We start from the raw sequence: 21,430 nt of genomic DNA, 5'->3' as shown, positions 1-21,430 counted from the left end.
TAAGTGCTGTGTGATTGCACTCAGGGTGACCTGTTCCATAATCTTGCCTGGCACTGAGGTCAGGCTGACAGGCCTATAATTCCCTGGCTCATCCAACCGGCCCTTCTTGTGGATGGGCACTACTTTGGCCAGCTTCCAGTCCTCTGGGACCTCTCCAGTGAGCCAGGACTGCTGAAAAATGATGGAGAGTGGCTTGGCCAGCTCCAATGCCAGCTCTCTCAGCACCCTAGGATGGATCCCATCTGGTCCCATGGACTTGTGGGGATCCAAACAGCTGAGGAGAGTTCCAACTACCTGCTCACTGAACATAGGGAAACTGTGCAGCTCCCTGGCTCCTTCTGCCAGCTCTGCAGGCCAGCTGTCTGGAAGACATTCTGTCCTGCTAGTAAAAATTGAGGCAAAGAAGGTGTTAAGTACCTCTGCCTTTTCCTCATCCTTTGTTACAATGTTCCCCTCCATGTCCACCAAGGAGTGGAGGTTGTCCTTGCCCTTCCTCTTGCTATTAATGTATTTATAGAAGGACTTTTTGTTGACCTTCACAGCAGAGGCCAGTCTAAGCTCCAAGTGTGCTTTTGCCTCCCTAATTTTCTTCCTACATGATCTAGCAACATCCTTAGACATTCCATGGGTTGCCTCACCTTTCTCCCAAAGATGATACACCCTCTTTTTTTCCCTTAGTTCTATTAAAAGTTCATTAACCATCCAGGCTGGCCATCTGCCCCAGCGGCTCATCTTCCAGCACATTGGCACAGCCTGTTCCTGCACCTTCAACAGTTCTTCCTTGAAGCAGGTCCAGCTCTCCTGGACCCCTTTATTATTAAGGGCTTTATCCCAAGGAACCCTCTGAATTAGTTCTTTGAGTAACCTGAAGTCTGCCCTCCGGAAGTCCAGAGTGGAGGTCTTCTTGCTACCCCTCTTAGCTTGACCAAATACCGAAAATTCAATTATCTCATGGTCACTGGCCCCTAAACACCCTCTGACCACCACATCACCCACCAGCCCTTCCCTGTTGGTGAAGAGAAGGTCAAGCATAGCCTTACCCCTGGTAGGCTCACACAGCACTTGGGATAAGAAGCTGTCCTCCATGCATCCCCCTGCAAAAAGGGATTGGATGCAGCACTTGGAGCCATGGTTTAGATAGTCATGAGGTGATAGGTTGGACTTGATGATCTCTAAGGTCTTTTCCAACCTTACTTATTTTATGATTCCAAAATCCAGCACACAGACACAGAGTTTTTAGCTTGAAACCAAATTTGATACAGGAACAAAAATCCTTTGGCACAGGTAATAAGAACTAACAGCCCCAAGGGAAAGGGAATAAGTGGAGAAGGGAAGTCAATATTGTGGCAAGAGGCCAGCTCCACCAAGACATCAAAATTATCTTGGAGACAATGATTGTTAGGCACCAACAGACTCAACCAGCACTGGTAACAAGCCTATCTCCGGGGGCACTGCAAATGGAGCTAGGAAACAGCTCTGCAGAGGTGGGGTCACAGCAATTTCTAGATCAAGACCCTGAACAAAAGTCACAGGAAATGACGTTGCTGCTGGTGCAAAACAACCAACAACCCAACCCGGACACCTCATCCTCTGACGCATCAGAACAGAAACCAGAGACTCATTTTGGATGCGAGATGCTGGCGGGCGAGCGGCAGCTGCCGGCTGGTGAGTTGCGGCTGGGCGGGAGGGGCTGCGGGGGCCGGGGAGGACCGGGGGCGGCGGCTATGGCTCAGGGACTATTTGTGTATCTGCCCCACACAAGCGCTCTGGGGTCCTCCAAACCACTTCTCAAACTTCTTCCTGCGGCCCCAAGTCCACTCTCTCCAGCCTGCAGTCAGAACTTTCTTTATGACCTGTGCTCAGCTCACAGACTAAGGGAAAAAGCTCAAAAGCAACTTGAGACCAAAGCAATCTGATTGCAACCCGAGAGAGGCTGCTGCGAGGTCTAGAGGCAAACCCAGGACGTTCCACAACAGGTAGTGGGAACCTGGGGACTCAAACAGAAAGGAAGGAAAACCTCAAGGCTGAGCTCCGCACGCCCCGCGCAGCGCCGGCGCCCAGCAGCTCAACGCTCCGCGGCTCTCAGCATGCCCCGGGGCCCGCCCAGACCCTTCCCCGCTCCGCTGCCGCCGCCCGCAGCGCTCCGGCACCGCTGCCGCTCCCTTAGGTCTGTGGGGGAGTTGTACAGCTTAGAGAGATGTGAGGCTCACCCATAACCATCAATATCCCCACGGATCTCCTTGCATTTCGCGAACACACTCCCACCCCTACCCCCGTCCCAGCCCCGCCTGGTGCTGAGTGCGGGCAGCAGGGCTGGGATGAGAGTTGCACTCTGGACCCCGTCTCTCCCGGCCGCTCTCCGACACTTCACCGCCCCCCCCCCCCCCCCCATTGCTGTCCCAATGCACATCCTGCACGGCACAGACTGCAAACAGCCAAGAGCTTCATGACCGAACCCCGCGGCCCCCAGCACCGCCGGCACCCCCCTGCCCCTGGCGAAAAGCAAACAGAACAATTCCTCACACTCCCCAACCCTGCCCCAGCCCCACGGAGCCCCCTGCCCCCCACGCCCCTCCCGACCCCCAACTCCACACCCCCCCCCAGCAACCCCACGCAGCCAGACCCTTCCCCGCTCCGCTGCCGCAGCCCTCAGCGCTCCCCGGCTCCCTCAGCCCCTCCCGCCCCGCCGCAGCTCACCAGCCGGCAGCTGCCGCTCGCCCGCCAGCACCGCCGGCACTTCTCCCGCGCTCCGGTACCACTGCCGCTCCCCACGGGGCAGCAACAATGGCGGCCGCGGCCGGCAGTGGCAGCTCCTCGCTGTGCCTCGGCAGCGCCCAGGGGGAGGAGCTGCCGCGCTCCAGGCGCCTCTCTGATTGGCTGCGGCTGGGCGGGTGTGGGCGGGACTTCCTCTGCGGCCCCAAGCCCTGCTGGCGCTGCCAGTGCCACGTGAGCGCCTGAGGCGGAGCGGCCGGGCCGGGATCTGCCTCGCAGCGCTCTGTGCTCGGCAGGAGCCGGCCGGGGCCGGCAGCTTGGTGCGCGCTGAGCTCTTGGTCGGCCTGGTGCTGTGCGTGGGCTTTGTGCGGGCTGAAGGTGGGGTGAGGGAATGTGTGGGGCTTTGGAGGGGCTGGTGAGGGGGGGTGTGCGATCGGTCACGGAGTGAGGGTTGTGTGGAGGAGTTGGGGAGGGGTGTGCGGGGTTTTGGGGGGAGGTGTTGGGGGCTGTGGGGTGCGGGAGGGTGGTCGGGGCGCAGCGGAGTGCGCAGGGTTTGTAGGGTTTGTGTGTTGGGAGCTGGTGGTGCTGGGGGAGGCTGTGTGTGGCTGTGGTGTGGGTCGGGGTGGGGAGGCTTGGAGTGGGGAGTGGTGGGGTGCTGCGAGGGGGGCTGCGGTTGTGGGGAGCTGTGTGTGTCTGTGGGCAGTGTGTGGGGAGCTGTGGGGGTGTGTGGTGTTGGGGGTGGTGTGGGGAGGTGGGGGGGTGTGTCTCTGGGTGTGTGGGGGGTAGGGCAGAGGTGTTGGGGGTGGGTAGGAGGGGTGTGTGGGGTTGTGGGAGGGGTGTGTGGGGTTGTGGGTGGGGTGGGGTCGGGGTGGGTGTGTTTGGGGGTTCCTTGTGCTGCTGCCTCCCCCTGCTCGGGGCAGCTGCAGGCCCCCTTTGGCTGCTGCTGTGTTGCAGGCGCAGCCATTGGTGGGCTGCAGGGGCTGGCCCTGGCCCTGTGTCCCTGTGTCCCTGTGCTGGGGGCTGGGCTGGCAGCAGAGCTGAGGTGGCAGCGGCGCTGTGGGGGCTGCTGTGTGCAGGAGAGGTGGTGGTGAGCGTGGGGTGTGGCCTGCAGCAGAGGCTGCTGTGGGGGGGTGTGGGGGAGCCCTGGGGGTTTGGGGGCTTTGTGCTGGCAGGTGCCGGGCGGCTGCTGTGCTGAAGGGCAGCGGCTGGGCTGAGGGCCAGGCGCGGGGGGGAGCTGTGGGCAGGCTGTGTGCTGGGTGCCGTGGGGGTGTCAGGCGTGGGTGCTGTGCTGAGCCTGAGCTTAGGAGTGCCTGGGGCTGGTGTCAGCTGTGGGTCGGTTTGGCTGTGCTGGGGGTGGTGGCTTCCAAGGCCTCTGTGCTCTGCAATCTCTTGAGGCACAAATCTTCCCTGGGGGGTTGCAGAGCAACTTTGAGTCTGGAGACCTCTTAAACACAGAAAGGCTCAGGGCAGGAGGAGCTTTTGCTCTGTGGCTGCAGGCTGAGAGCTGTGCAGAGCTTTTGTCAGGAAGCATGGTCAGAAGCAGACTACTCTGCTTCAGCTGCTCTGCCTCTGGGGAAATGCTTGCTGGCAGGCAACCAAACGAGGCTGAGATGTTGAGTATCTGCTTGTGGCTGAGGAACTGCACTGAATTGGACTGAAAGGTTTGGATTGGACTGGGGGCAGCCTGTTCTTGATGATTTTGGTGGTGAGAAGTCCTGGAGCTTCCTTGGAGGAGCTTCAGAAGAAGACAAAGCAATTCCCTTGCTGCTCTTTGCTGTGCAATGAGATGGGAAGGGAATTAAATGATGGCTGTTATAGATGACTGCTGGTAAAAGTTTTTGCTAACAGTTTTATTGGCACTGAATATCTTAAAAAGGTAATAAAATGCAATAAAAGCAAGCAAAGCAACCGGTTGGGCATGTGAGGGTACAAAACTTCACCCCACAGCAGCTTTACAATAGCTTTCTTCATCTTCTATAGTTACATCCTCTACATAAACAAGATTATGCTAAATAGAAGGCAGGCATATGATAATGAGTCTTAGAATAGGTGATCAAATCCCTTCTCCCTGCATTCTGTGTGGTAAGGGTCAAAGCATCCGCTTTCACGCATGCTCAATTGTCCAGGCTTCTTATATAAAGAAAACAAATTCTCAGTTCTTCTCCTCAGCCTTGGTGTCTCCAATTAGCCAAACACACTGTCGCTGTTTAAGTCTGTAATATATGCAGCTCCCCCTTTGTCCTCAAAACAGGCTCCTGCAAGCTCCTGATCCCCAGTCCCAGTGCACTCTGAGTTCTCTACCTTTAACACAAATCACAGATCAACAGTATATTTATAACCATCCCCCATTTTCTTTTTGTCACCATTGATTTGTGTTAAAATTTCCAGATATTTCAGAACCTTCTTAATTGGATCATAATTATGTTCATCTGTTCTGATCACCTTCAGATCATAGCCATCTACTTGTAACTTATTGGCATAAACAATTTTACCTAAAGGTCTTATCATTTTAAAACAACAATTACAATGAATTGCACAGATCAGTATTACCATTATTCCAACAGGTATTACAAACAAATGTTTAAACCAACTTATATTTGATAACCACGAAGTTAACTTATCCCATATTTCTTTAAATCCACAAGAAGTGTTATCCAAAGAAATCGGATGTAATATTAGATTGTGATCTACAATCACTTAACATAACTACAGATCAACATAACTACAACAGCTTACATTTATGACTACACATACAACATGTAAGAAATCCAAAGCTAACCAGTTTTGAAAGACTATTGACTTCAAGCTATTGAGCTTTTATTGCATCTATGCTTGCATTCATAATTTCAGCTGTAGCAGAAAAATTTACCATCGCTTTTTCAAGTTTAGTAACCCCAAGCCAAGGTAGAAACCTCCTAGCAAAACTATGAAACTTGCTATGCCTGGTTGGTAGTGGATTTGCTCCCCTCTTGGTTCTTCTTGCAAAGCTCCTGAGTAATTCCTATGGCTGATTTACTATAAAGATATGAGGATAGGCCAGTCCTATAGCACATCTTCCTTACCATCCTAAGGGTATCCCTTATAAGCATTTTTACCACATATCCAATACCATCCTGACCCAATAGGTATCAGCCATCCTTTAAGTATGTGTCCTTCCTTTCTGGTCTGATCAAGGCGCCCCATATTCATTCAACAAGTCCAAGTGCCGAGTGCTGCACTTTGGCTAGGGCAATCCCATGCAGAGCTACAGGCTGGGGTCGGAGCGGCTGAGAGCTGCCAAACAGAGAGGGACCTGGGAGTGCTGATCGACAGCCACCTGAATATGAGCCAACAGCGTGCCCAGGTGGCCAGGAGGGCCAATAGCATTCTGGCCTGCATTAGGAATAGTGTGGCCAGCAGGAGCAGGGAGGTCATAGTGCCCCTGTACTCTGCTTTGGTTAGGCCGCACCTTGAGTACTGTGTCCAGTTCTGGGCCCCACAGTTTAAGAAGGACATCGAAACACTTGAACGTGTCCGGACAAGGGAAACAAGGCTGGTGAGAGGCCTTGAACACAAGCCCTATGAGGAGAGGCTGAGGGAGCTGGGATTGTTTAGCCTGGAGAAGAGGAGGCTCAGGGGTGACCTGATTGCCCTCTACAACTACCTGAAATGTGGTTGTAGCCAGGAAGGGGTTGGCCTCTTCTCCCAGGCAACCAGCACCAGAACAAGGGGACAGAGTGTCAAGCTGCGCCAGGGGAGGTTTAGACTCGAGGTGAGGAGGAAATTCTTCACCGAGCGCATCATTCGTCATTGGAACGGGTTGCCCAGGGAGGTGGTTGAGTCATTGACCCTGGAGGCGTTCAAGGGGAGATTGGACATGGCACTTGGTGCCATGGTTTAGTCATGGGGTCTGTGTTGATAGGTTGGACTCGATGATCCTCGAGGTCCTTTCCAACCTAAGCGATACTGTGATACTGTGATTTGCTTCTTCCTAAATAATAAATTGTGAACACTTTGAATACTGCCCTATAAAAATTACAGTCCTACATCCAGGGTCAGTCCTATGTCCCCCTTTATTCCTGCCTATAGTTGTCTCCTGACGTTGCTGGATGCAAGGTACAGGCATATTTACATCCAAGGGTTCTTCAATTGTAATCTCCCCCTTAACTGAGATTGTGGAATCTCGGTACAATCCTCAAGCTGATGGGCTTTTGGAATGCTTTTCGTATTTCTGTTACATCAGGAAAGATTGTCCATATCAAAGGAAACCTGTGTGCTGAATTCTTAGGTAGCTGGGAATGTATCCAACAGTAAAAGGACACTGCTGCCTGTCCACTGCAGGCTTGAACACACGACCCTGAGATTAAGAGTCTCATGCTCCACTGACTGAGCTGACTGTGCTCCCTTTCAACAATTGTTCTGTTCTCATGCCTTTACTTCAGATGGCGTTATAATCTTCGCTCCATAATGGCCTTTCAGCCTACCTGTCATTACTAATATTGGAAGATAATTTATCCACACATGGGAACATGGTCTTTGATTTTGATTGGACTCCTTATAAAAAAATAGGGTTAGGATCAAGATTAGGCTCCAGCAGTATATGTTAACTCTGCCTCCTTAGCCTACTGGGTGCAACCAGCAGCCAGGTGTCATGTCTTCTTGGCAGCAGTTACATTCTTCAGGAGCGCTGCAGATTCCATAGCCCACTTTAAGATTTCATTCGGAGTCTCTTCTCTCCTTCCACGTTTAGCTTGTTTACCATTTCCCATTGTGCTTTTGTTATTTCAATTCCTCTTCCCTCCAAATCCTCTACAATAATTTTTCTTATGTCTCCCTTACTTTTTCCTTCTACTAACCCTTTCAATTGTTCTTGGTATCCTTAATTAAAAATTTCTCTAGCCTTTACCTCCCACTTATGCCATTCCCTTTCAAGAATCTTCCAGGGAGATTTAAATCCTTGTTCCTCACCACAAAATAGGGTCTCTATATTTACCAATCCAAACTGCCTGTTTTCACGCCTAGTTTTACAGTTACAGCATTCAGGACAAAATACTCCTCAATTATAAGAGCTACAAGACCATTTCTTACAACATTTAAAATATTTACAAGTTACCCATCCCCCATGAGTTCTAGGATGCTTTATACACTGAATGAAATGGGGATATTCCTCAATGTTCTCTTGCAATGTATTTCAGGAGGTGGGTCTGTCTTGTAAGTTCCAGAGCTTTCAGACTGAGATGTTACAGTGTTACATCGAGTACTTATCTGTGAGCACTAACTGCAGTCTTGGAGATGCTTCCAGTCATCTGTATAAGTGGCATGGAATTCATGCTGATGTCAGTTTTGCTTTCTCTGTAGAGTCACTCTAATCTCTCCAGGCTCAGAGGTTACTGTCCTTTCACTCGTGACACATGCGTCCACCCTTTTTCTGCAGTCCGGACAGCTGTAATCTGTTGTTGATAAAACAATAAAAGATCTCTCCCAAGAGAGTGTATTCAGTCTCTGAAACAACTAACAAATCATTTAAACAAATCCTTTTTCAGATTCTATTTCTATATTTTCAAGCAGGGGCACCTTAAAAGGTGCCCCTTTAGCTTCAATTACTGTTACTGGGGTTTTTCCTTCTCAACCCTCTTAGGAGTCTTTTGCATAATCGATTTTTCTGCTCCCATATCTACAAAAAAAAAATTACCTCGTCCTTCTGGGGACTCATTTGATATTCTTGTCCCCAAAATATACAGCCCCTGACACCTCTATCCATGATCGATTGTACCCCAAAGGTCCGAGTAGGTGCCTGATATCTGACTTTCCCTTACAGCAGTTACAGTTTAGCCTCTGCTTTCTGTTCCTCTTCATCCCTCCTTACATATACTTTCGGAGCTTCCCATAGTAAGTCCTCTAATCCCCTGTCTTGCCAATCCTCGATCTTTTCCAGTTTCTTTCTAATATCTCCCCATGATTTTGCCACAAACTGTGTCCTGAGAAGTATCACTCCAACTGCAGCATTGGGATCTATTCCAGAATACATCTGCAAATCTTTCTTATCTTTCTTTAATCTTCCCATCCACTCCGTGGGAGATTCATCCTTCCTCTGTTGCTCTCTAAAAGCTTTATAAAAATTCTGGCCCTTCAGTACAGGTTCTTTGATTCCTTCTATTATTATAGTCCTCAGGTCTCCCATATTCTGTCTCCCTTGAAGCTGCTGCTGATCCTACCCAGGATCTTGGATTAGGCCACTTCTGATCTCCTGGTGGCCCCCCCTGATTCTGCCTCTCCCATATTCGCATACCAGTCTGTCTAATCATGTTTCTTTCCTCTGCAGTGAATAGAATACTCAAAATAGACTGCATCTCTTTCCAAGTATATGTATTGGGACCCAAAAATTGGTCCAGTCTCTCACCTACACCTAAGGGATCATCCAGCAAGGTACCCATCTCTTTCTTAAAACTGCGGACATCTGATGTACTGAGAGGTACAGTCACAAACCCTATTCCTCCTTGCTACCCCCCCATAAGCACTTCCCTGAGTGGATGTAATCCTACACTGTCTCCCTCTTCTTCATTCCTGTCATTCCTCACTCTGCTTCTTGTTTGGGTGGGTGAAGGAGAAGTTGGTTCTGGGGCTGTTGGATTTAGGGGACCTTGACCCCTGTTCTGGTGAAAAGGTGGTGGTAGGTCATCCAGGGGTTCCCATTTCTCCTTCTCCTTGCCTTTGTCCTTATCCTCAGTTTTTAACAGGAACAGGAGAGGGACATGAGACCCTAATCCAAATAGCAACATATTCAGCTTCTTCCTTACTAAAACACTTTTTAGAATTCACATGATGGTTCAAAGCTTGGCAAATCCAATCCTCAAAAGATCCAAAAATAGGCCAAAACACATGTGGTCTTAATGATTCTTTTGGCTATACCTCCATACAGTAGTGAATCATTCTTTCTTTTGATTTCCCTTTTCTCTGTCCATCATCCTCCCAGTATTGACTGAGCATTCCTAACGGACTCTCTGGAGGAATAGAAGGTAAAGCCTTCTTTCCATCCTGCCTTGATGACTTACTCTTCTTTTGTCCCATTTTCTCCTGACTACCACAAATATTACAAATAATAAACAAATAAAATAAAACTAAAATAAAATAAAACTAAAATAAAAAACTAAAAAAAATCCAAATAATTCCTGCTCAGGAATACCATTCCTGGCTACCACAACCCTAACGGACTCTCTGGAGGAATAGAAAGTAAAGCCTTCTCTCCGTCTTGCTTTGATGACTTACTCTTCTTTTGTCCCTGTCGCAGGTTGAGGGGAAGGCCTGGCCTTCTCCCCCCCACAAAATAAAGGGAAAAAAAATTGACCACAGCTAACCACAGCCGGATGAGCAAAAAGGGATGCTGTAGTTACCAGCAGTATTAAGAAGTGCAGGGTATATATACACAATTTACAGTATTTACAACATACACACAGAAATATATAGCAAAGTAATACAGGAACGAAATTCCCCTTCCCCCTACTGGAGGAGGGTTCCCCTCCTGTACTCCCTTCTCTCCCCTTTTTCTCCAGAGAGGGTTAGAAAGAGAGGAAAGGAGCAGTTGTTAATTAAAAGCAGTTATAATTAGAGCAAAATGTTAGTGGGTTTTGCAGGCCTCACGCTTATCAGTCCAAGGTCGGTCTGGCAGAGAGCCTAGAAGCCACAAGCTGCAAAAAGGGTGGAGGGAAAAGTGAAAACTGAGAAAAGTCTCTGCTGGACTGAAAGCTTAAAGCTGTACTCTACCAATCCACCAATGAAATTAGTTTAGGCCTGTCCTTTGTTTATAAAACATTCAACCACAGTGTCCCTTTCTTAAAGGCACAGCTTCAAACGGTCACAGTCCCATTTTCTCCTGGCTACCACAAATATTTATGCAAGTGGAATAATCCAAGTAGTTCCTACTCAGGAATACTAACCCTGGCTACCACAAATACTTATGCAAGTGGAACAGTACCACAAATAGTCATGCAAGTGGAATAATCCAAATAATTCTAACTTGTGAATACCCCTCTTCTTTACCAGCCAGATCCACCGCACCAGATCCACCACACCTCCCCCTTGCGGAACCTGAAGCAGTGGAACTCAAACACTCAAACTAAAATAGCCGAATCCTGATATAGCCGAATCCTCCCCCCCAAGCAGTGTTCTCACCACCGTGGTCATCGTCGCTTGGATCTCGTATACAAAGTTTTATGGGGTGCACGTACTCCAATTGGACAACAAACAACAAAACAACAACAAAAAAAGGAAAAGGAAGAAAAATTCTTTGCTTGCCTTTATTGAGTTCTGATGGTGCTGACCTTTCTGTCTTCTGACTACAATGAAGCCACCGCAAATGCCATGGGGCGCCTCTTCATTTGGAGTTCAAAAGACGTGAAGGTTCAGGCGATTTCCAGCCAACGCACCATCTGTTATAGATGACTGCTGGTAAAAGTTTTTGGTAACAGTTTTATTGGCACTAAAAGATCTTAAAAAGGTAATAAAAGGCAATAAAAGCAAGCAAAGCAACCGGTTGGGCATGCGAGGGTACAAAAGTTTGCCCCACAGCAGCTTTACAATAGCTTTCTTCATCTCATATAGTTATATCCTCTACATAAACAAGCTTATGCTAAATAGAAGGCCGGCATATGATAATGAGTCTTAGAATAGGTGATCAAATCCCTTCTCCCTACATTCTGTGTGGTAAGGGTCAAAGCATCCGCTTTCACGCATGCTCAATTGTCCAGGCTTCTTATCTAAAGAAAACAAATTCTTAGTTCTTCTTCTCAGCCTTGGTGTCTCCAATTAGCCAAACATACTGTCTCTGTTTAAGTCTGTAATACATGCAGCTCCCCCTTTGTCCTCAAAACAGGCTCCTGCAAGCTCCTGACCCCCAGTCCCAGTGCACTCTGAGTTCTCTACCTTTAACACAAATCACAGAATCACCAGTATATTCATAACATGGCTCCAATTGAGCAAAGCAATTGCAGTGCTCTGCAAGTCTCAGCAATACTGTGGGCAGCAGGGCCAGGGTAGGGATTGTCCTCCTGTCCTGGGCCCTGGGGAGGCCACACCTAGAATGCTGGGGTCAGTTTTGGGCCCCTCCATCCAAGAAGAACTTTGAGGGTCTGGAGCACGTGCATAGAAGAGCAAGAAAGGTGGAGAAGGGTCTGGAGAGCAGGGCTGCTGAGGAGCAGGTGTGGGAGCTGTGGGTGTTTAGTGTGGAGAAGAGGAGGCTGAGGGGAGAGCTCCTTGCTCTCTAGAGCTCCCTGAGAGGAGGCTGCAGTGAGGTGGGGATTGGGCTCTTGTTCCTAGACTCATGTGCTAGCAGGAGAGGAAGTGGCCTGAAATTGTGCCAGGGGAGGCTTAGATTGGAGAGGAGGAGGAATGAGTTTGGTGACAGAGTAGTCAGGGCCTGGCAGAGGCTGCCCATGGGGCCGTGGTTTGGTGGCCCTGGTGGTGTTGGGGCTGCCAGTTGGCCTCACTGCTCAAAGAGGTCTTTTCCAGGCAGCCAATTGTGTGGCTGTGTGAAGAAGCTGCCCCACAGCAAATGCATCTTAGGTGCTGTAGGTGCTGGCAAGAATGGGAAATGGGAGAGAGTCCTGTGGAGAGTCCCTCTGGTCTCATAGTCTGCCCTTGGAACTGCCTGGGATTCTTGCAAGCAGTGCTGTCAGCTGGAGCCTTTTGGGGTTAGTTTGTGGTGTCCTGAGAGGGCCAAAGGGAGGTGTGACCGTTTGAGGCTGTGCCCTTAAGAAAAGGAATATGGTGGATGGAAGTTGGTAAACGGAAAGAATAATCTAAACTATTTCATTGGTGAAGTGGGAGGAAGCACCTTCTGAACTGGGAGTGAACTGGGCATTTCCAGCACTTCTCTGTCAGTCTTGCTTCCGCCTCTTCTTCGTGCTGCAGCTCTCTGTGCTGGGCTTTCTGCCAAGGCCTCGGCCTTGAAGACCAGATACAGGCCGGTGTTAACTCCCTTCCAATTAACACGAACTGCTTCTAACATTTTTTTTTCCTCTCTTTTCCCTCTCTTTCTATCCCACTCTGGGGAAAGGGGGAGAGAGAGGGGAGAGCGGAGGTGGGGAACCCCCTCTGCTGAGGGGGGTTACTCTCATTTCTGTGTTACTCTGTTGTATATCTTTGTATATATTGTAAATATTGTAAATTTGTAAATATTCCCCTGCAGGAGGTGAAGCTTGGAAAGAAGTGGTGAGAAGGAAGCTTCTTGGCTTGTGGGTGGCAAAGGTGTGTGGGTGTGGCTGAGAGCTGTGGAGTGCAGGAGAGCCTTCAAGGCCTTGTGTTGCTGGAGCTGTGGGCTGAGGGAGTGCTGCTGCCGGCAAAGGGCTTGAAGGAGGTTCAAAGTCAAGTGGTGTGCATGGATTGGTGTGGGGAAGTGTTTGGCTTCTTGTGGCCAAGTCAACCTTTGCTTCTGCAGGAGGAGAGTGACAGCCTGGGCTTTTCAATCTCTGGGGCCCTGGAGCCCTTCTGGAGTGGTTTTCTTCTTGCAGCCCAGCTCCAGGTCTGCTGTTGCTTGGAGCTCTTGCTGGTTGTTTTGTGCAGCCTTGGGTGTTGGATCAGTCTCTTGGCTCAGTTTGGTCTTTCTCTTGTGGCCAAGTTCAGCTCCCTTTGGTTTTGGCAGCTGAGCACAGCTTGAGGCTTTAGCTGCAATGTTTTTTCTGCTGCCAGCATTCTGTGTTGCCAGCTGGAGTGCTGTGTGCAGCTCTGGTGCCCCCAAGAGGGGCAGGAGGTTGAGCTGTTGGAGGGCGTCTGTAGGAGGCCATGGGGGTGGTGGGAGGGCTGTGGCAGCTCCCCTGTGGGGGTGGGCTGTAAGAGTTGTGTCTGTTGAGGCTGGAGAAGAGAAGGCTGTGGGGAGAGGTTGGATCAGCCTTGTGGTAGCTGCTGGGGGCTGCAGGAGAGCTGGGGAGGGACTTCTGTGAGGGGCTGGGAGTGATGGTATGAGTGGGACTGGATTGAAGGTTGAGGAGGGCAGATTTGGAGTGGAGTGGAAATTGTTTGGAGTGGGGGTGGTGAGAGCCTGGAGCAGGTTGCCCAGGGAGGTGCTGGCTGCCCCCTCCCTGGAGGTGCTGAGGGGCAGGTTGGATGAGGGCTTCATCAGCCTGGTGTGGTGGAAGGTGTCTGTGGCAATGGCAGGGGGTTGGAGCTGTCTGATCTTTGGGGTCCCTTCCAGTTCAAATACTCTCTGAATGCTTGAATTTGGACACTTAGCAGAATTGAAATGAAGGAAACTTGAAATAAAGTTGTGAAGCTGGCTCTGAGCTTGTGAGCTGGGTGTGAGCTTATTTGCTGGGTCTTAGCTTGGTAGCTGCATCTGAGCTTGGGATCTGGGTCTGCACTTTTGATCTGGGCCTGAGCTTGAGGGCCTGGTCTGAGCTTTGGAGCTGCTTTCTAACATGGGAACTGGTTCTACATTTTTGATCTCGGTCTGAGCTTGGGAGCTGGTTCTAGAGCTTGGGGGCTGGGTCTGAGCTTAGAATCTGGTTCTGCCTTTTGATCTGCGTCTGAGCCTGGGAGCCGTGTCTGAGCTTAGTGGCTGATTCTTGAGCTTGGTAGCTGCATCTGAGCTTTGTATCTGATTCTGCCCTTTTGATCTCACAGTGAGCTTGAGATGTTGGTCTGAGCCTGGGGCATGCATCTAAGCTTGTGAGCTGCTTCTGAACATGGGAGCTGGGTCTGAGCTTGGGAAATGGTTCTGAGCTTATTTGCTGGTTCTTGAGCATGGGAGCTGGTTCTGAGCTTGGGAAGTGGTTCTGAGCTTATTTGCTGACTCTGACCTTGGGAGCTGCTTCTGAGTTTGGGAAGTGGTTCTGAGTTTATATGCTGATTCTTGAGCATGGTAGCTGCATCTGAGCTTGGGATGTGCTTCTGCACTTTAAATCTGGGTCTGAGCTTGGGAGTTGGTTCTGCATTTTTGATCTGGGTCTTAGTTTTGGAGCTGTTTCTGCAGTTCCGAGCTGGCTCTAAGCTTGGAGGCTGCTTCTGAGCTTATAGGCTGCTTCTTGAACATGGTAGATGCGTCTGAGCTTTGGAGCTGGTTCTGCACTTTTGATCTGGGTCTGAGCTTGGGGCTGGCTCTAAGCTTGGGAAGTGGTTCTGAGCTGGTTCTTGAGCTTGGGAGCTGCATTTGAGTTTGGGATCTGGTTCTGCACTTTTGATCTGGGTCTGAACTTGTGATGTTCTCAACTTAGATGCTGGCTGTGAGCTTGGGAAGCTGTTCTAAGCGTGGGAGCCGTGAGTGAGCTTCTGAGCTGGGTGTGAGCCTGGCCCCTGCCTTGAATTTAAAATGGGAGAGTTCAGCCAGTTGGAAGGTGAAGCTGAGCTGCTTTTCACGGCAGTGATTCAGAGTTTGTGATGCTCAAAAGGCAGATCTCAAAGAGCTGCTGCAAGAGTTGAGCTGAAGTGGAACAGTTCCCTGCAGAGGAAAAAGCTTTTCCCTCCCAGTCAGCCATTGGAATCATCTCCCCAGGGCAGTGGTGGATTCCTCTGCAGTGCAGAGTTGGAAGGCTCAGCTTGGCAGGGGGCTGGGCCAGCTCCTTTCAAGTCCAGTGTCACCTGGCAAGGTTGGGGCAGCTGAGCCTTGGGGTCCCTTGCAGCCTGGCATTCTGTGCTAGCAGAGCTGTGCTGATGGGTTTGAGGGCACTTGGAAAGCTTCTGGAGCATTTGTGAAGAGTGTGCAACACATCCCTGAGCCTAGAAACTCCCTCAGCTCTCTTCAGAATGAACTCTGCTGAGCTTGAAGAGCTTTCAAGGAATTTGGCAGAGGTTTGGAGGAGTTTGGAAGGGATTTTGGTTCTCCACATTCTTGTCCTCTTCATTGTCTTCCTCTGTCTCATCTTCTTCCTCCTCCTCCTGGAGGCTGCACTTAGAATTCTAGAATCCTGGAGTGGTTTGGGTTGGAAGGGACCTGCAAAGGTGATGCAGTCCAAGCCCCTCTGCAGTCAGCAGGGACATCCTCCACTAGATCAGGTTGTCCAGAGCCCTATCCTCAAGCCCCTCACCGGGCAACCTCTTGTAGTGTTCCAGCAGCCTCCTGGTGCAGAATTTGTTCCTCATATCCAATCTCAATCTTCTCTGCTCTAGTTTGAAGCCATTGCCTCTGGTGCTGTCCCTGCAGGCTTTGCAAACAGTCCCTCTGCAGCCTTCTTGTAGTCCCCTTCAGGTACCAGAAGGTCACTCTCCAGGCTGAACACCCCCAGCTCCCTCAGGCTGTCCTTGTAGCAGAGCTGCTCCAAGCCCCTGGTCATTTTTGTGTCCCTCCTCTGGACCCTCTCCATCAGGTCCATGTCCTTCCTGTGTTGAGGGCCTCAGAGCTGGCTGCAGTGCTTCAGGTGAAGTCTCAGCAGAATAGAGCCAAATGCCAGGATGCCCTCTGTCCATCTCTGGCCATGCTGCTTTTGGTGCAGCCCAGGCTGCCCTTGGCCTTCTGAGCTGCAAGCTCCCACTGTCTGTTCCTGGCCAGCTTCTTGTTCACTAGCACCACCCGGTCCTTTTCTGCAGGGCTGCTTCCTATCCCCTCCTCCCCCAGCCTGTACTGATTGTGAGGATTGTCCCAGGCCAGGGGCAGGACCCTGCCCTTGCTCTTGTTGAACCTGTTCAGGAGGTTGCCCTGGGCCACCTCTGCAGCTTGTCTTCTTGAGCTCCTCCAACTTGTTCTGCAGGGTATTGTCTTAGGTTTCAGGAGCCAGAGAGGCTCTCTCTGTGCCTTGTCAAAGGAGTTGATGCAAAGCTCTGCCCAGAGGGTTGGATAGAATTGGGCAGTTTCCATGGCTGTGTTGTTCAGAGCTGCATCCTACAGTGCAAAGCATCAAATCCACAACAATCCATAGTGCACCTCAGCCATGGGACCCAAGCAACCTCCCTCGGCCAAAGCTTCCTCCAAGCTCCACCAAACCAGACCAGAACCCCAGGCCCCAAATGCCTTTCCCCTCCCCCATGCCTCTCTGCCCCTCCTCCCTCATACCCAAGAGATGAAGTTATACATTCTGGTAGGCAGCTCCCAGGTGAGCCAGGCCGCTCCAGGCCGCAGTTGGCAGCATTGCCAAGGCCTCAAAGCTCCTCTGTAGAGAGAGATCACAGAAGATGTTCCTGGGAGCAGAGAGGAAGGGAAAAGGAGGTTGGAGAGCCTGTGCTGTTCCTTTGTAAAGAGTGGGTTCAGGCCTTGTGGGAATGAACTAAGATAGATGACACTTTCTGGTGGGCCTCTGGACTCTGCTGTCCCTTCTGGAGGTCTCTACTTTCTGCTGTAAGACATCCCAGTGCCTTCTGCCCACCACAGGGATTCTCCTCCATGCTCTCATCCAGGGGCTTCTGTTGGGCCATGCTGGCTGTGTAGAACAGCCCTGGGGACTTGGAGGAGCCCTGGGGACTCTGAGAGGTCAGGAAGTGAGTGGAGATGGAGCAATGGATGGAGAGATGGAAGGTGAAGGCTGCAGGGGGTGGGAGAGCTTAGTCCAGCAGCTGTGTGGCTCTGCCTGGCTCCTGCCTCCAATGGTGCTGGCAGCAGCTGACCCCAGAAGCTCAAAGTCCCCAACCCTCCCTGGCTCGGGACAGTCCTCCTCCACCTCCTAACATCCAGCACAGCCCAAACAGGCACTCAGGTCTTCTAGCCACACAGCCCAGCCATACCCCATGGCAGGACTCAACTGAGGTCTGACTCCCTCTCTGTCCCCCTTCCTCTTGTCAGTTGCTGCATGAGGTGGCTGCAGGGTCCCTCCCCAGCCCTCATCTGTAACCCCCTCTTGGCTTGGTGCTATTCTTTCATCCTTCCAGCTGATCCCAGCCTTTAGTCTCAGGCGCCTTTCATTCTTGTGCTCCTGTTTCCAGCCCAGTTCCTTAGATGCTTCCTCAGCCACAGTATTTCCCACTCCACCCTTCCATCTGCAGTGGCAGTGGAGGTGGGGGACCCAGGGCCATGGGACAGCCAAGGCAGCATGGATATGGATGGACTGGAAATGACGGAAGGGCCTGGGAATGGTGAGGCAGGAAATTAGAATAGAATGGAGTAGAATGGAGTAGAATAGAATAGAACCGAACCGAACCAGGTTGGAAGAGACCTTCAAGATCATTGCATCCAACCTATCATCCAACACCACCCAACCAACTAAACCATGCTACCAAGCACCCCATCAAGTCTCCTCCTGAACACTTCCAGTGATGGCGACTCCACCACCTCCCCGGGCAGCCCATTCCAATGGGCAATCACTCTCTCTGTGTAAAACTTCCTCCTGACCTCCAGCCTGAACCTCCCCTGGCGCAGCCTGAGAATGTGTCCTCTTGTTCTGGTGCTGACTGCCTGGGAAAAGAGACCAACCTCTGCCTGTCTACAACCCCCCTTCAGGTAGTTGTAGACAGCAATAAGATCACCCCTGAATCTCCTCCTCTCCAGGCTAAGCAGCCCCAGTTCCCTCAGTCTCTCCTCATAGGGCTTGTGTTCCAAGCCCCTCACCAACATTGTTGCCCTTCTCTGGACTCGTTCCAGCAAGTCAACATCCTTCCTAAACTGAGGGGCCCAGAACTGGACACAGTACTCCAGGTGTGGCCTAACCAGTGCAGTGTACAGGGGCAGAATGACCTCCCTGCTCCTGATGCAGGCCAGGATGTCATTGGCCCTCCTGGCTGCCTGGGCACACTGCAGGCTCATGTTCAGCCTACCATCAACCAGCACCCCCAGGTCCCTCTCTGCCTGGCCGCCCTCCAGCCACTCTGACCTTAGTCTATAGCTCTGCATGGGGTTATTGTGGCCAGTGTGCAGAACCCGGCACTTGGATGTGTTAAATATCATGCCGTTGGACTCTGCCCATCTGTCCAGCCTGTCGAGGTCTCTCTGCAGAGCCTCTCAACCCTCCAGCAGATCAACTCCTGTCCCCAGCTTGGTGTCATCTACAAATTTACTGATGATCAACTCAATGCCCTCATCCAGATCATCAGTAAAGATGTTAAAGAGCACAGGACCCAGCACTGATCCTTGGGGCACACCACTAGTGACTGGCCCCCAGCTGGATGTGGCACCATTCACCACCACTCTCTGGGCTTGGCCCTCCAGCCAGTTCCTAACCCATCGCAGTGTGCTCCCGTCCAAGCCACGGGCTGACAGCTTGGCCAGGAGTTTGCTATGGGAGACAGTGTCAAAGGCCTTGCTGAGGTCCAGGTAGAGTACATCCACAGGCCTCCCCACATCCACCATGCAGTCACCAGACCATAGAAGGAGATCAGGTTGGTCAGGCAGGACCTGCCCTTCCTAAATCGATGCTGGCTGGGCCTGATCCCTTGGCCATCCTCTAAGTGCTGTGTGATTGCACTCAGGATGACCTGTTCCATGATCTTGCCTGGCACTGAGGTCAGGCTGACAGGCCTATAATTCCCTGGCTCATCCAACCGGCCCTTCTTGTGGATGGGCACTACTTTGGCCAGCTTCCAGTCCTCTGGGACCTCTCCAGTGAGCCAGGACTGCTGAAAAATGATGGAGAGTGGCTTGGCCAGTTCCTCTGCCAGCTCTCTCAGCACCCTAGGATGGATCCCATCTGGTCCCATGGACTTGTGGGGATCCAAGCGGCTGAGCAGATCACCAACTCCCCCATTTTGGAACAGTGGAAAACTATGCTGCTCCCTGGGTCCTTCTGCCAGCTCAGGAGGCCAGCTGTCTGGAAGACAATCTGTCCTCCTAGTAAAAATTGAGGCAAAGAAGGTGTTAAGTATCTCTGCCTTTTCCTCATGCTTTGTTACAACGTTCCCCTCAGTGTATACCAAGGAGTGGAGGTTGTCCTTGCCCTTCCTCGTGCTGTTAATGTATTTATAGAAGGACTTTTTGTTGTCCTTCACAGCAGAGGCCAGTCTAAGCTCCAAATGTGCTTTTGCCACCCTAATTTTCTTCCTACAAGACCTAGCAACATCCTTAAATATTTCATGGGTTAGAATAGAATAGAATAGAATAGAATAGAATAGAATAGAATAGAATAGAATAGAATAGAATAGAATAGAATAGAATAGAATAGAATAGAATAGACCAGGTTGGAAGAGACCTTCAAGATCATCGCGTCCAACCTATCACCCAACACCACCCAATCAACTAACCCATGTAACCAAGCACCCCATCAAGTCTCCTCCTGAACACCTCCAGTGACGGCGACTCCACCACCTCCCCGGGCAGCCCATTCCAATGGGCAATCACTCTGTGTAAAACTTCCTCCTGACCTCCAGCCTGAACTTCCCCTGGTGCAGCCTGAGACTGTGTCCTCTTGTTCTGGTGCTGGCTGCCTGGGAGAAGAGACCAACCTCTGCCTGTTTACAACCCCCCTTCAGGTAGTTGTAGACAGCAATAAGGTCACCCCTGAGTCTCCTCCTCTCCAGGCTAAGCAGCCCCAGCTCCTTCAGTCTCTCCTCATAGGGCTTGTGTTCCAAGCCCCTCACCATCATTTTTGCCCTTCTCTGGACTCGTTCCAGCAAGTCAACATCCTTCCTAAACTGAGGGGCCCAGAACTGGACACAGTACTCCAGGTGTGGCCTAACCAGTGCAGTGTACAGGGGCAGAATGACCTCCCTGCTCCTGCTGGCCACACTGTTCTTAATGCAGGCCAGGATGCCATTGGCCCTCTTGGCTGCCTGGGCACACTGCAGTCTCATGTTCATCCTACCATCAACCAGCACCCCCAGGTCCCTCTCTGCCTGGCTGCTCTCCAGCCACTCTGACCCCAGCCTGTAGCACTGCATGGGGTTGTTGTGGCCAATGTGCAGAACCCGGCACTTGGATGTGTTAAATCTCATGCCGTTGGACTCTGCCCATCTGTCCAGCCTGTCGAGGTCTCTCTGCAAAGCCTCTCTACCCTCCAGCAGATCAACTCCTGTCCCCAGCTTGGTGTCATCAGCAAATTTACTGATGATAGACTCAGTGCCCTCATCCAGATCATCAGTAAAGATGTTAAAGAGGATGGGGCCCAGCACTGATCCCTGGGGGACTCCACTAGTGACTGGCCCCCAGCTGGATGTGGCACCATTCACCACCACTCTCTGGGTTCGGCCATCCACCCAGTTCCTAACCCAGCTCAGAGTGCTGCTGTCCAAGCCATGGGCTGACAGCTTGGCCAGGAGTTTGCTGTGGGCGACGGTGTCAAAGGCCTTGCTGAGGTCCAGGTAGAGTACATCCCCAGGCCTCCCCACATCCACCATGCAGTCACCAGACCATAGAAGGAGATCAGGTTGGTCAGGCAGGACCTGCCCTTCCTAAATCCATGTTGGCTGAGCCTGATCCCTTGTCCATCCTCTAAGTGCTGTGTTAATGCACTCAGGATGACCTGTTCCATGATCTTGCCTGGCACTGAGGTCAGGCTGACAGGCCTATAATCCCCTGGCTCATCCAACCGGCCCTTCTTGTGGATGGGCACCACGTTGGCCAACTTCCAGTCCTCTGGGACATCTCCAGTGAGCCAGGACTGCTGAAAAATGATGGAGAGCAGCTTGGCCAGCTCCTCTGACAGCTCCCTCAGCACCCTAGGATGGATCCCATCTGGTCCCATGGACTTGTGGGGATCCAAGCGGCTGAGCAGATCACCAACTCCCCCATTTTGGAACAGTGGAAAACTATGCTGCTCCCTGGGTCCTTCTGCCAGCTCTGGAGGCCAGCTGTCTGGAAGACATTCTGTCCTGCTAGTAAAAATTGAGGCAAAGAAGGTGTTAAGTATCTCTGCCTTTTCCTCATCCCTTATCACAACATTCCCCTCCGTGTCCACCA

General features: G+C 51.3%; 2 protein-coding genes across 3 annotated transcripts in view; one reads left to right on the top strand and one right to left on the bottom strand.

Annotated features, from left to right (window-relative positions):
- LOC137456558 (oocyte zinc finger protein XlCOF6-like) overlaps positions 1-2,781 on the bottom strand; it is a 48,414-nt gene extending 45,633 nt beyond the window's left edge. The window contains exon 1 of the mRNA XM_068168056.1: positions 2,698-2,781. The gene's annotated coding sequence lies outside the window, so the exon portion shown is untranslated. The remainder of the gene's footprint in view (positions 1-2,697) is intronic.
- LOC137456557 (zinc finger protein ZFP2-like) overlaps positions 1,560-21,430 on the top strand; it is a 30,102-nt gene continuing 10,231 nt past the window's right edge. Inside the window, exon 1 of one of the 2 annotated variants that reach the window (XM_068168055.1) lies at positions 1,560-1,665. The gene's annotated coding sequence lies outside the window, so the exon portion shown is untranslated. The remainder of the gene's footprint in view (positions 1,666-21,430) is intronic. The other variant, XM_068168054.1, reaches the window with a different exon arrangement.

The sequence above is a fragment of the Melanerpes formicivorus genome, unplaced genomic scaffold, assembly GCF_026170545.1.
Source record: "Melanerpes formicivorus ecotype bairdi unplaced genomic scaffold, bMelFor1.0.p_v2 SCAF_130, whole genome shotgun sequence".
NCBI classification, from domain to species: Eukaryota; Metazoa; Chordata; class Aves; order Piciformes; family Picidae; genus Melanerpes; species Melanerpes formicivorus.
The sequence above is the reverse complement of the archived record's forward strand: the minus strand, read 5'-3'. Positions and strand labels throughout refer to the sequence as shown.